General features: G+C 48.5%; 1 long non-coding RNA gene across 1 annotated transcript; it reads left to right on the top strand.

Annotated features, from left to right (window-relative positions):
• The first annotated feature begins 8,992 nt into the window (after positions 1–8,992).
• LOC140595795 (uncharacterized) lies at positions 8,993–11,707 on the top strand. The gene is made up of 2 exons (XR_011997671.1): positions 8,993–9,357; positions 9,436–11,707. It is a non-coding gene; the product is annotated as an uncharacterized lncRNA (long non-coding RNA).
• The last annotated feature ends 700 nt before the right edge of the window (positions 11,708–12,407 follow it).

Raw genomic sequence — 12,407 nt, 5'->3', positions numbered from 1 at the left:
TCTACCTCCATGGGCACAGCTGGAATAGAGAAGACTAAGGAATGTGTTCTGGTAGTGTGAAATTCTGTTACCGCTGGTGTTTGCCAAGCAAACCGTAGGAACTGCATAGGTTTCTAACTAAATTATACAAGAGTAATTCCATAGTGTATCCCTTGAACTCATGCCTTATAAAAGAAAGTAGAATTATAATGAAATATTTTAGAAAAACTATGGACCTGGACCTACTCTGTTTGCCCAGCCAGATGCACTCTACCCCTCACTCTACTTTGTGCCTTAGAAGGCAGGATCTTGAAGGATTGCAAAAACTTGGTTCCTTGACTTCTGGAGGAGGTATATGGAGGACGCTTCAGTTTCCTTTACTTCTGCCCATACTTGCAAGAAGTTTAACGAAGGGATAATTTACAATAAGTCCTTCAAGTCTTCCATCTGTTATTTCCTGTCAAGATCTTGACCCATATAGATTTCGAGCAGACTTACTTACCTTGATTATGGAAAGTACTGTTAAAGTGAGAGGTGATCCGTTTATTATCCAGGCCCTTTGGTTTTCTCTCGCTCCTCTCTTTTTTCTGCCTAGCTCTTGGCTTCTTCATATCGTGGCCACAAGGGGGTGAACAAGGATAGGAACAGAGAGACAACCCTCAAAAAAACCACACTAGGGCAGCCCGGGTGGCTCAGCGGTTTAGTCCCGCCTTCTGCCCAGGATGTGATTCTGGAGACCTGGAATGGGTCCAGCGTCGGGCTCCCTGCGTGGAGCCTACTCCTCCCTCTGCCTGTGTCTCTGCCTCTCTCTCTGTGTCTCATGAATAAATAAATCTTAAAAAAAAAAAAAAATCAAGGCACTTAAAATGTTGGATTGTACCAGCAGAGGTTGAGTCTGGGTTTTACAGGTAGTATTTATTTCCTTTTTTAAAAGGGTGTTATGTTTCTGATTTTCTGCAATATTTTCATAACAAATGTTTTATCAATGTAAATTACAAAAATAGAAAACCTTTTTAAAATAGAGACACTAACATATATATAATAGAATTTACTTTGAATTCTTATAGTTTGAGTACGCCAAAAAATGGTTGCCATCCTTATCTGGACTTTTCATGATCACTTAAAGTGCCATCTTTTATGATGGTCTTTTCCTCCCTGTCAGTAATTTGCTTGTCAGCATCCTCCAGAATGAGGGTGCTTTTTAAACAATTCTTGGTGCATTGGCTATTATGGAAGAAGGTAGTAGGTTAATGAGGTGTGACTACAAAGTAACGAGGATCATGTCCTTCACTACTTCTATTTAAATCAGGGGGCTTTAGGTTTGTTTTTTTTTTTTTTTTTTAAGATTTTATTTATTTATTCACAAGACACACACACACACACACACACACACACACACAGATGCAGAGGGAGAAGCAGGCTCCATGCAAGGAGCCCCACGTGGGACTTGATCCTGGGTCTCCAGGATCACACCCTGGGCTGAAGGTGGCGGCGCTAAACCACTGAGCCACCGGGGCTGCCCGGGTTTTAGTTTTTAAGAATAGAATAATATTAGCAGAATGCTTGGGAAACCTCACATGTGCTGATCCCCAAACAGCCTGCTATTTACTTTAAGTGATTTTTGCCCTCTGAGTTCTCAAACCTCATTTACTTCAAGTAGATTAGCTAATCTTTTTCCCTCAAGCTGGAGCCAATTTCCTTAATATTTTAAAATGCCCATCATCCACTAGGACTCAAGTTTGGCTTTCTGAAGTTCCCTGTGGAGTCCTCTGAAATGGGATGTCATCCACTGTTCTCAGAGGGGGTTGAAGAGACATCTAACTTGCCTTAATGTCCTGCAAAGATAAATTCAGTGGAAAGATTTCACTTTTCATTTTACTCATAAGTTCTCATCCCTTCCACCAGATTCTGTGAAAATCCTAAGTAAAATAAATTGGGGTAGTGTGAAGACATGCTAAACAGCTTAAAAACATGAGGAGGAAACCTTTAATATTAAGAAGAAAGGCAAAATTCTCAACATCCAGAGAAATTCTAGAGAAAGTGCTTTGTAAAGACGAAAATATAAATATTGTTACTGTGGGTGGACACTAGTGTATAGAGAACTAACATGTTAAAAGGGAGGAGTGATGTAACTACCATCTGTGCATTTGGGCCCTTTTGGCCTGACGGACCCAGCTTCTTGCTGGCCTGTGGCTGCAGGATACCAATGTTCAATGCACCACAGGGACAAAGGCCGAAGGATCTGCTCCAAAGCCAGTCGCGAAAGTGGAGAAGTACAGTAGCTGAACTCATTTCACACAAAGCATCTCTAAGCCCTCTTTGAAACATCTCTGTTTTGTCCACCCTGTCTGCCAGCCTTCACAAAGCGTCCGCCCTCTGTTTATATCTGTGAGTAAGTGTAAAAACTAAATCTTCTTGATTTGTGCCTTATCATCTTTTTTGAAAATTGTGGTAAAATATACATAACATGAAATGTACTATCTTAACCATTTAAAAAAAAGATTTTATTTTTTTATTCATGAGACACACAGAGAGAGAGAGAGAGAGAGGCAGAAACATAGGCAGAGGGAGAAGCAGGCGTGACGTGGGACTCGATCGCGGGTCTCTAGGATCACACCCTGGGCTGAAGGTGGCACTAAACTGCTGAGCCACCTGGGCTGCCCCATCTTAACCATTTTTAAGTGCACAGTTAAGTAGTGTTAAGTATATTTACACTATTGTACAGCCAATCTCCAGGACTTTTTCATCCTGTAAAACAATACTATATTACTTAAAGGAATCCCCATTTCCCTCTGCCCCAGCCCCTGGGGACCACCATTCTACCTCATTGATAGCTCATGTAAGTGGAATTGTATGGTATATACCTTCTTGTAACTGGCTTATTTTACTTAGTATAATGTCCTCAAGGTTCACAATGTCACAGTTTTCTCCTTAAGACTGAATAATATCCCATCGTATGTTTATACTACTTTTTTAAACCATTCATCCACTGGTGGACATTTGGGTTGTTTCTAAGTTTTAGTTATTCTGAATGGTACTGCTAATAGTGCATGGGTGTACAGATAGCTGTTCGAATCCTTGTTTTTTACTTCTTTTGAGTATGTTCCCATAAGTGGGATTGCCAGATCATATGGTATTTCTTTTTTTTTTTTTTTAAGATTTTATTTATTTATTCATGGCAGAGAGAGAGAGAGAGAGAGAAGTAGGCTCCATGCAGGGAACCCAACGTGGGACTCAATCCCGGTCTCCAGGATCACACCCCAGGCTGAAGGTGGCCCCAAACCGCTGAGCCACCGGGGCTGCCCCATATGGTATTTCTATGTTTAATTCTTTGAGCAGTCTCCATACTGTTTTCCACTGCAGCTGCACAATTTTACATTCCCACCAGCAATGCATAAGGGTTTCAGTTTCTCTGCATAAATTCAGTTTCTCTACGTCCTCACGACACTTGTTAATTTTTTTTTTGTAATAGCCATCCTAATAGATGAGAGGCAGTATCTCATTGTGGTTTTGTTTTCACTTCTCTAATAACTAGTGCTATGGTCAAATATTTGCGTCCCTTCAAAATCCATAGGTTGAAATCCTAACTCTTAAAGGTGGTTGTATTAAGACGTGGGGCAGGGACGCCTGGGTGGCTCAGCAGTTAAGCATCTGCCTTCGGCTCAGTGCGTGATCCTGGAGTCCCGGGATCGAGTCCCATGTCGGGCTCCTTGCGTGGAGCCTGCTTCTCCCTCTGCCTGTGTCTCTGCCTCTCTCTCTGTGTCTCTCATGAATAAATAAATAAAATCTTTAAAAAAAAAAAAAAAAGACGTGGGGCATTTGGGAGGTGATTAGGTCATGAAGGAAGGGCCATCATGAATGGGATTAGTATACTTGTAAAAGGGACCCCACAGAGATCTCTAGTGTCTTCCACTATTCAAGGACACGACCAGGAGATGGCCATCTATGAACCAGAAAGCAAGCCTGCACGAGAATGAGATCATGCTAGTGCCTTGATCTTGGACTTCCTAGTCCCCAGAATTGTAAGAAATTTCTGTTGAATATAGGCTATCCAGTCTGTGGTGTTGATGTTGCTGCTGAGCATTTTATCATGTGCTTATTAGCCATTTGGATTTCTTCTTTGGAGAAACGTCTATTTAAGTCCTTTGCCCATTTTTAAAGACAGTTACTGTGTTGTTGTTGAGTTATAGGACTTTTCATATGTTCTGAATATTAACTCCCGTTTAGATATATGATTTACAAATATTTTCTCCCACTGTGTAGGTTGTCTTTTTCACTCAGTTGATAGTGTCCTTTGATGTACAGAAGGTTTTTTAAAATTTTCATGTATTACAGACATATATAAATGGAATAGCTGTAATCATTAAAAATGGTCCTCCATTTATGGGTAGGCTATGAGTATCCTCCAGTCCAGATGCCAGAATTGAAGTTCTTTCTTATGATCACATGAAAGGCAGTTCTGTAGGGTTTCATGTAACACTAAATGCTATATTTTTAAGTTATTAAGACCCACTAAGATTTGGAATCCGTGGATTACATTAGCAGAGTATTAACAGTTTATCATAGGGCCTTCTGATTTGGGAGGTCCTAGGCACTTTTGCTTTTGTTGACCTCTTCTTCCAAAAAAGGATTAAAATTTTATTTTATAACTGCACTGGTATAAAGACAAATATAATTCAGGCAGATCCTTATTGTTTTGCTTATTTTCTTATTTTAAAAGAAATTAAGATATTTATGTGGGCTCCCTAAAAGTATCCTGGGCCCTAGGCATTATGCTTACTGTGCTCAATACATCAGTTGGCGTTGGTTTGCCAAAGCTAAAACAGAATTCCATGAGGAGTGCTGGCGGTCATACAATACTTGGCAGGCTGCCGAGCACCCACAATTAATGAGCAGTCAGATAGTTAGAATTCCTACAATTTTCAGACAGGATGCTGTCTGAAACACTGCATCAGCACTGTTGTGAGTTGGTCATAATTTTCAGTTGCTGCTCTTCGTGCTTTTCAATTATAAATCACTGCTAGTGTACTTTATCTGTTAGTTTGTGTGAGTCAATCCAAGGAAGTCTAGTGACATAAACCAATGTATTTTTCCAAAAACCAGACTGTAAGACATACATGTATTATTGTAGTTCTAAATGCCATTCAGTCCCTTTTGCTAAAGCAGATATATAGTTTCCCATGGTGTAATTTTCAGTTGTCAGAGCATGTTTACACATTCATATTGTTCTCCTATAAGTACAAATGATTCATAAATGGGTTTTTGTTACTGTTGTTCTTTGTTTTACATCTGAAGAATCAATTTGAGGGCTGCTTGGGTAGCTTCATCAGTTAAACATCCAACTCTTGATTTCAGCTCAGGTCATGATCTCAGAGTCATGAGATTGAGCCCTGTGTTGGGCTCCTGCTTGAGATTCTCTCTCTTTCTCTCTTTCTCTCTTTCTTCTCCTCTGTCTTACCTCCCCTCTCCCTCTAAAAACATAATTTTTTAATTTATTATTTTTTTAAATAATTTTTTTTAAATAATCAACTCAAAAAAAAAAAAGAATCAACTCAGCTGTTGAAGAGGTCATCAGTGATGGTAGGAGTCCAGATGCTGAAGAGGTGGTGGCAAAATATCTTGGATAGGTTGGCTAAGAGCAACAAAGAGAGATCAGAGTCATTTCAGGAAAAGATCCACAATACAAAGACAACAGGCTGGAAGTATCAGGGGAGCTAGGGGGGAACAGTGCCCTCTCATTCTGACCCCAGGAAAAAGATATTGGAAAAGGGACCATCTCGCATTCTGGTCTGTAGAAAGGAAGGTGAAAAGGAAATGTACACCTGAAAGAAGACACGTTAGAATCGAAGTTCTTCGGCTGTGAAGACATACATGTTCTTTTGTCTTTCCAGCTCCACAGGAGCAAATCAATCACAGGAAGCTGATGTGCATTATATTTCTCATTTAGAAGAGACCTATTAACAACCACCAGGTTTTTAGAAGGTTCTGAACATCTCACAGTGAAAGTAAACATCTTAAATCTTAAATATGTTTGCTACATCTAACCTAGCAGGCTAATGATATTAATCTAAGATGGAACACTTAAAATGCTTTGAGAAAATGTAAGTTCATGTTTCTTTTTCTGTCATTTGGACCTCTATATTTAAGTACCCCAGATATCATCTGTTTATAAAGAATTGCTAAAATTTACTTCCTAAAAAAACAATATGAATCACAAATATAGTCGAAGTCCTATAATTCTAAGTTCTTGTGTCAGAAAATAGCCCGACAGATGCCCTGGTGGTGGGACAAACAGCTTACATCAAATAGTAAAGCATCCCGTGAACTTCCCAGAAAACAGCAAGGGAGTTACTTTCTTAAGCCAAGGTTCTGGCTGATTTGGGTAAGACATTCTGATGGAGGAGAGAATTAGGACCAATATATGAAAGCTCTAGAGAAATGGATTTCACCTTGTTAAAGGGAAGCACCTGTAAGTCAGATGGAATAGACTATTCCCAGGAAGTGCCAGCCCTGTAGCAGGAATAGGCCACTCCGCCCTTTGGCAGAGATGCTGTAAAGGAGAATCAAGTAACATATGGCTGCACATGACGACTGTAATCTTGGGATTTTGTGATTCTTTATTTGGAGTCTGAACAGTTGTTTTAAACTGCCTAAGAGTTTATTAATACTAGTTACAGGAAATACAAATACCATTGCTCACATGCCAGGTAAGAAAGCCTTGAACACACACAAAGCAGAGTGCTAGTTGTTGTCATTAACAAACAACCTTTCAACAGGAAAAAGGAAACATGAGGTGACAATCAGTCCCATGATGAGGGATCATACCATCAGTGTTGCCAACTGATAGTCACTCTATTAACTTGGGATGATGGTTTGAAATTTTTGGATTACAATTTAGCCATTCCCAGGCTTCCTGTGAGGCCCTCATTAAATCTGCAAACCTGAGCATTATCATTTCTGAAAAGAGCCCTCCTACCATTCACAGACCTCAGTGATCCTCAGCCTTCTGTTGTGTCAGAATCACCCGGGAAACTTATTAAACATCAGATGCCCTGTCTCCACCCACAGAGATTCTGACTCAGTGGGTCTGGGATGGGGCCCTGGGCATTTCCAGGTTTATAAGCTCTACCGGTGATTCTGATGCACCTCAAATTTGAAAGCTGCTGACCTAGCTCAGCGGAAAGTATTTGCATTAAACAAGTAGCCTTGTAAAACTCTTTGAAAACAAAGTAGAACATAAATGTCGACCTTTATTTTTAAGCAGAATGCTTGCTGTGTGGCTACTAATTGTCAGCAAATTCTCGGAAGCAGAAATCATCACATCCGAATATCAGTTTACTAATGAATTTCTCTTTAGCTCCAACCCAACGCTTGAAAGTATAGGGGTTGATGGGATCCCTGGGTGGCTCAGCAGTTTGGTGCCTGCCTTTTGCCCAGGGTGGGATCCTGGAGTCCCGGGATCGAGTCCCACATCAGGATCCCTGCATGGAACCTGCTTCTCCCTCTGCCTGTGTCTCTGCGTCTCTCTGTGTTTGTCTCATGAATAAATAAATAAAATCTTAAAAAAAAAATAAGTATAGGAGTGGAGAACACACAAGCAGGCTTTGGGGTTATACCAGCGTTTGGGTCTTGGCCGTGTCAGTGGCTTCACGTTGCCACACCTCAATTTCAGGTGGAGAAAACCGGAAGCAGAGAACTTCTTTCACAGGGTTGTGATGGGGAGTCAGTGAGCGACTAGGAGTGGGGCGTCTGGCACAGCTGCGGGAGCGTGGGAGCGCCCAGTGAGCGGGAGCGGAGTCACCATGGCTCGTCACCCCGTGACTTCAGTGCGACACGGCTGTGATCGAGGCAGGATCGGAAACAGAATCAGCTCAATGAGGTTTCTGTGGCCGTGTATTTGTTCCAGGGGGAGGATGAGGTACACATACCTGTGTCTCCGTTGGAAACTAGGATCAGGAGCGGCCCTGGCGGCCCAGCGGTTTAGCGCCGCCTGCAGCCCAGGGTGTGAGCCCGGAGACCCGGGATCGAGCCCCCCCCCCCCCCCCCCCCGGGGCTCCCTGCGTGGGGCCTGCTTCTCCCTCTGCCTAGGAAGTAAATAATATCTTTAAAAAAAGAAACCAAAGTCCATGTCTTGTTCCAAAGCGGTCACCTGTACCTGGTGCTTTCCTTTCTTCATTTGTTTCTGTCGCTTAGAGGTAAACGGGCTGTCCCCGGGCTACGATCTCACAGAAAAGTCAACGCCCTGAATGGGGGCCGGTCCCGCTGCAGGGCCTGGGCAGCCGGAAGCTGAGATGTGGGTCCGGGGGCTGGAGCCGTCCCTCAGGGCAGGGCCCTCGTCCCAGCCGGAGCTTCTCTGAGACGGAGACGAGTGTCGTGGCGACGGGCACGTGTCCTGGCGGCAGCCGAGAGCGTCGTCGTGCGCCTGTCGGGGCGCCCTGGGCCCTCCGTGGCCGTGGCCGTGAGCCCTGCGGGGGAGGCCTCCGGCGGCCCCACGTCCCAGGGAGAAGCTTCGCCCGCGGGCCCCGGACTTCCCGGCCCGGTCCCCGGGGGTCTCTGTCCTCTCCCGAGGCGCGACCTTCAGGTCCAGGTGCCGCGGGTCTGTAGGGCGGGGGCGGGGGGGGCGGACAGAAAGGCCTCGGGAGCCAAGCGGCGAGTCCCAGCGGCCGAGCACAGGAGCGGGCGGCCCCACGGCGGTGGCCCAGGGAGCGGCGGGGCGGGGAGCGCGGAGCCTCCGCCAGGTGGGGGAGCGGTCGGGGGCGGTCGGGGGCGGTCGGGAGCGGTCGGGGGCGGTCGGGGAGCGGTCGGGGGCGGTCGGGAGCGGTCGGGGGCGGTCGGGGAGCGGTCGGGGAGCGGTCGGGGGCGGTCGGGAGCGGTCGGGGGCGGTCGGGAGCGGTCGGGGGCGGTCGGGGAGCGGTCGGGGGCGGTCGGGGGCGGTCGGGAGCGGTCGGGGGCGGTCGGGAGCGGTCGGGGGCGGTCGGGGGTGGTCGGGGGCGGTCGGGAGCTGCTTGGTGCCGGGTGCGCACGCGCCGTCGCTCGGGGAACTGGAGCCGCGCGGTGCGGCGTCGGGCACCGGGCGGAGACGACACGCTGGATCCCGCGGGCCCGCCGCTGGGGAGTCGCAGGGCAGGAAGGAATGGCCCGGGGAGGTGCCCGTGCCCTCGCAAAGAGAGAGAAGACCCGGCCGCCCCCGACGCCCGCCTGAAGACAACCTGCCCCGGACGTTCACCGGGTTCCCCGCCCCAAACGGGAGCCCGTGGTGTTTCCCGAGTTCACAAAAACCGTTGTGGGGGGGCCCGATGGGGTCCGGGCCGCAGGGAGGCCAAGCCGCCGACCGCAGGCTCCAGGCCACACTACACAGGGCCCGGCTTTGTTTCCATGGTAGGTGCTGACGCCTCCACCCCTTAGCCCCGAAGCCCACCTGATCCCAATTAACCATAAAATTACTTTGCTCTGTAGCAGTGATGAAACTATCCTGACTGGAAGACAAAGGTGAAGACCTTCTATCTACCATGAGCCTGTAGAGGTATCTGAACAAACTAGGCACGCGATGTCTACCGCCTGAAACCGCTCATCTAGGTGCAGAGAGCAAGTTTTCTCGATTCCCCCAGGCCAACCTGATTGGTCTCTGTCCAACCACATCCACCAGAAAGAAAACTAAAAACAAGAGCACACACAACCCCGCTGCTCCCTCTACACCTATTTCCATTCTTGTGCTGCGTATCACCTTATAAAGCCTATAAAACCTTGGACAAGCAGGTGCCTCTAGCAGGGTGTTTCTGCCATGAAGATACTCTTCACAGTGTGTGCGTTCACAGGGGCGACAGTCCACTGGTCACAGCACAGCACAGCACCCCCAGACCGGGTGCTGAATCCGACAGGAGGAGTAAAGTCACAGGGACCTCAGAACGGATCAACCCAGGAGGGAGGGTTGCCAAAGGGGCCCTAACTGTGCTGAGTTCATACATACCCCCTGTTGCAAAAACTTCACGTTTAAAATATTTGAAATTATAACTGCTGCCCTCAAAGGGTAAAGGCCAGGCTCCTGGGCGTTTCCTGGTGCTCCGTGGGATTCCTGGCCTCTACCTTCCTGACGTGGAGCATTGACACGGACTGGCTGGCTGGGCCCACGGGCGGGTCCTGGAGGAGCAGCCAAGAGGGGTCCTGGCTTCACACAGGGCAGAGACCAAGCATGAGTGTGAGGTGAGGGAGGGAGAGCAGAGTTGATGGAAGCAGGGAGGGAGCGCAGATCCAGACAGGGCATCCGGGAGGCTGGGGCTGCGGGGGCCTGAGCCTCATCATTCTCAGGATCCAGGGCTTTTCTCAAGGATCGTGGCCTGGGGCACGTGTCTCCACAGACATCAGGAGCCGGTGACTGCGAAGGCAGGTAAGGCAGGGTTTACGGTCCCCCGTCGGTTGCAGTATGTCCTGCACCTGGCCTTGGAGACGCAGGGCTCTGGGCCCCGGGAGGCCTCCCCACCGCGGACTGCAGGGAGGAGCGCCGGCAGCCCTCACCCCCCTCATAGAGGATGCGCCTTGTCTGAGGGCTGCCTCACTGGGGGGGGGGGGGGGGGGGACGCTGGTCTTGACTTTCTCTCTGCCGGTTTAGGGGGAGACACAGGTTCACAGCTCATCCCTCATGTTACGAGTCCAGTTAAAACAGACAAACCACAAAGCACAAAATGGTCTCTGACTTCTCCAGAAAGGCCTCTGGTGGCCGGGCCACTTCGCTGTGTACCTGTGACACTGCACCAGGGAATCTGGACTCCGGCCCGCGGTATATGCACATTCCTGCTGGGCCAGCTGCGGCCGTCACTGCACCGCCTGAAGGCAGGCCTGAGCCGGGCATGGGCGGTCGGGGCCGCTGGGGCAGGTGGGTGGTACATCGGGGCCTGTGACTGCGTGGGGCCACCCTGGGCCTGCGAGGCAGCCCACTCCAGCCCAGGATCCCGCCGAGCATAGGAAGGGCTGTTCCTGCCTTGCCTGAGCTCCTGAGCCCCGGCATTTGAGCATAGTAAAATAGTCGTTTAATGCCACCAAGGTTTTCTTTTTTAAAACGTTACTGAAATACAACCCACATGCCGTGTGATTCACCCCTTTCAAGTGTACAAGTTAGTGACTGTCGGTCTGCTCACACGGTTGTATGCCCATTGCCATCACTGGTGTCAGGACACTTTCATCACTGCCACCCCTCCAGTCTCACCTCCCCAGGCTGTCACCTCCCTGTCCTCCCGGCCCACCTCCCGGCCGTGGGCAGGCAGGGACCTGTTTTCTGTCTCTGTACCATTGCCTGCTCTGGGCGTTCCACACAAATGGGATCGCGCAGCACAGTCTTCCGTGCGTAGCGGCACTCACCTGGCCTGCTGGTTCCCAGGTCGGTGCTGTAGCGCAGCGCTCCAGTCCTCTGGGGGCACCTGGGGCTCCGCGGCTGAGTGTCTGCCCCCCGCTCAGGTCCCGACCCCGGGGTCCCGGGATCCAGTCCCACACTGGGCTCCCTGCAGGGACCCTGCTTTGTCTCTCATGGATAAATCTTTAAAAACAAATACCCCTGGGCAGCCCCGGTGGCTCAGCGGTTTAGCGCCGCCTTCAGCCCAGGGTGTGATCCTGGAGTCCCAGGATCGACTCCCGCATCGGGGTCCCTGCACGGAGCCTGCTTCTCCCTCTACCTGTGTCTCTGCCTCTCTCTGTGTGTCTCTCATGAATAAATAAATAAAATCTTTTTTTAAAAAAATCCCTCACTCCTATTATGAAGTAATATTCCATTTTATGTCTGCATCACATTTTACTTATCCATTTATCACTTGATGGGATTTGTTTAGTCTTTGTCTTAGCTCAGGCTGCCGTAATAAAAATGGCATAGCCTGGGTGGTTTCAACAATAAACACTGACTTTGCGCAGCTCTGGAGGCTGGGAAGGCCAAGGCCAGGGCCCTGGCAGACTTGGTGGCTGGCTCGTGGGTGGCTGTATCTTCTCTGCCGCTCCTCGCATGGCAGGAAGGGCCACAGAGCTCCCTGCAGCCCGTTTCTAAGGGCACGGACCCCATTCACAAGGGCGCCCCCCCATGCTCCAGTCACCTCCAGAGGCCCCACTTCTGACACCACCACACAAACATTCTGTCCATGACACACTTTGGTTGTTGTGAGCCATACTGCGGTGAACCCTCACGTACAGGACTTTCACAGATGGACATTTTCATTTCTCTTGCACGTACGACTAGGAGCAGAGCTGCTGTGTCTTACAGTACCTCAGTTTCCCTACTTGAACAACGACCACAGTGTGTTCCAAAGTGGCTGTGTCACTTTACATCCCCGCCAGCAAAGCACAGAGGCTTCACTTTCCCTGTAACGTCGCCAACGCTTTGTGTTATGCACATTTCTCGCTGTGGTACGTTCCCTTTGTGGCTACTGATTTGGGCGGTTTTCCTTATGCCT

The sequence above is a fragment of the Vulpes vulpes genome, chromosome 15, assembly GCF_048418805.1.
Source record: "Vulpes vulpes isolate BD-2025 chromosome 15, VulVul3, whole genome shotgun sequence".
NCBI lineage: Eukaryota > Metazoa > Chordata > Mammalia > Carnivora > Canidae > Vulpes > Vulpes vulpes.
This window is presented reverse-complemented; position numbering and strand designations above follow the sequence as displayed.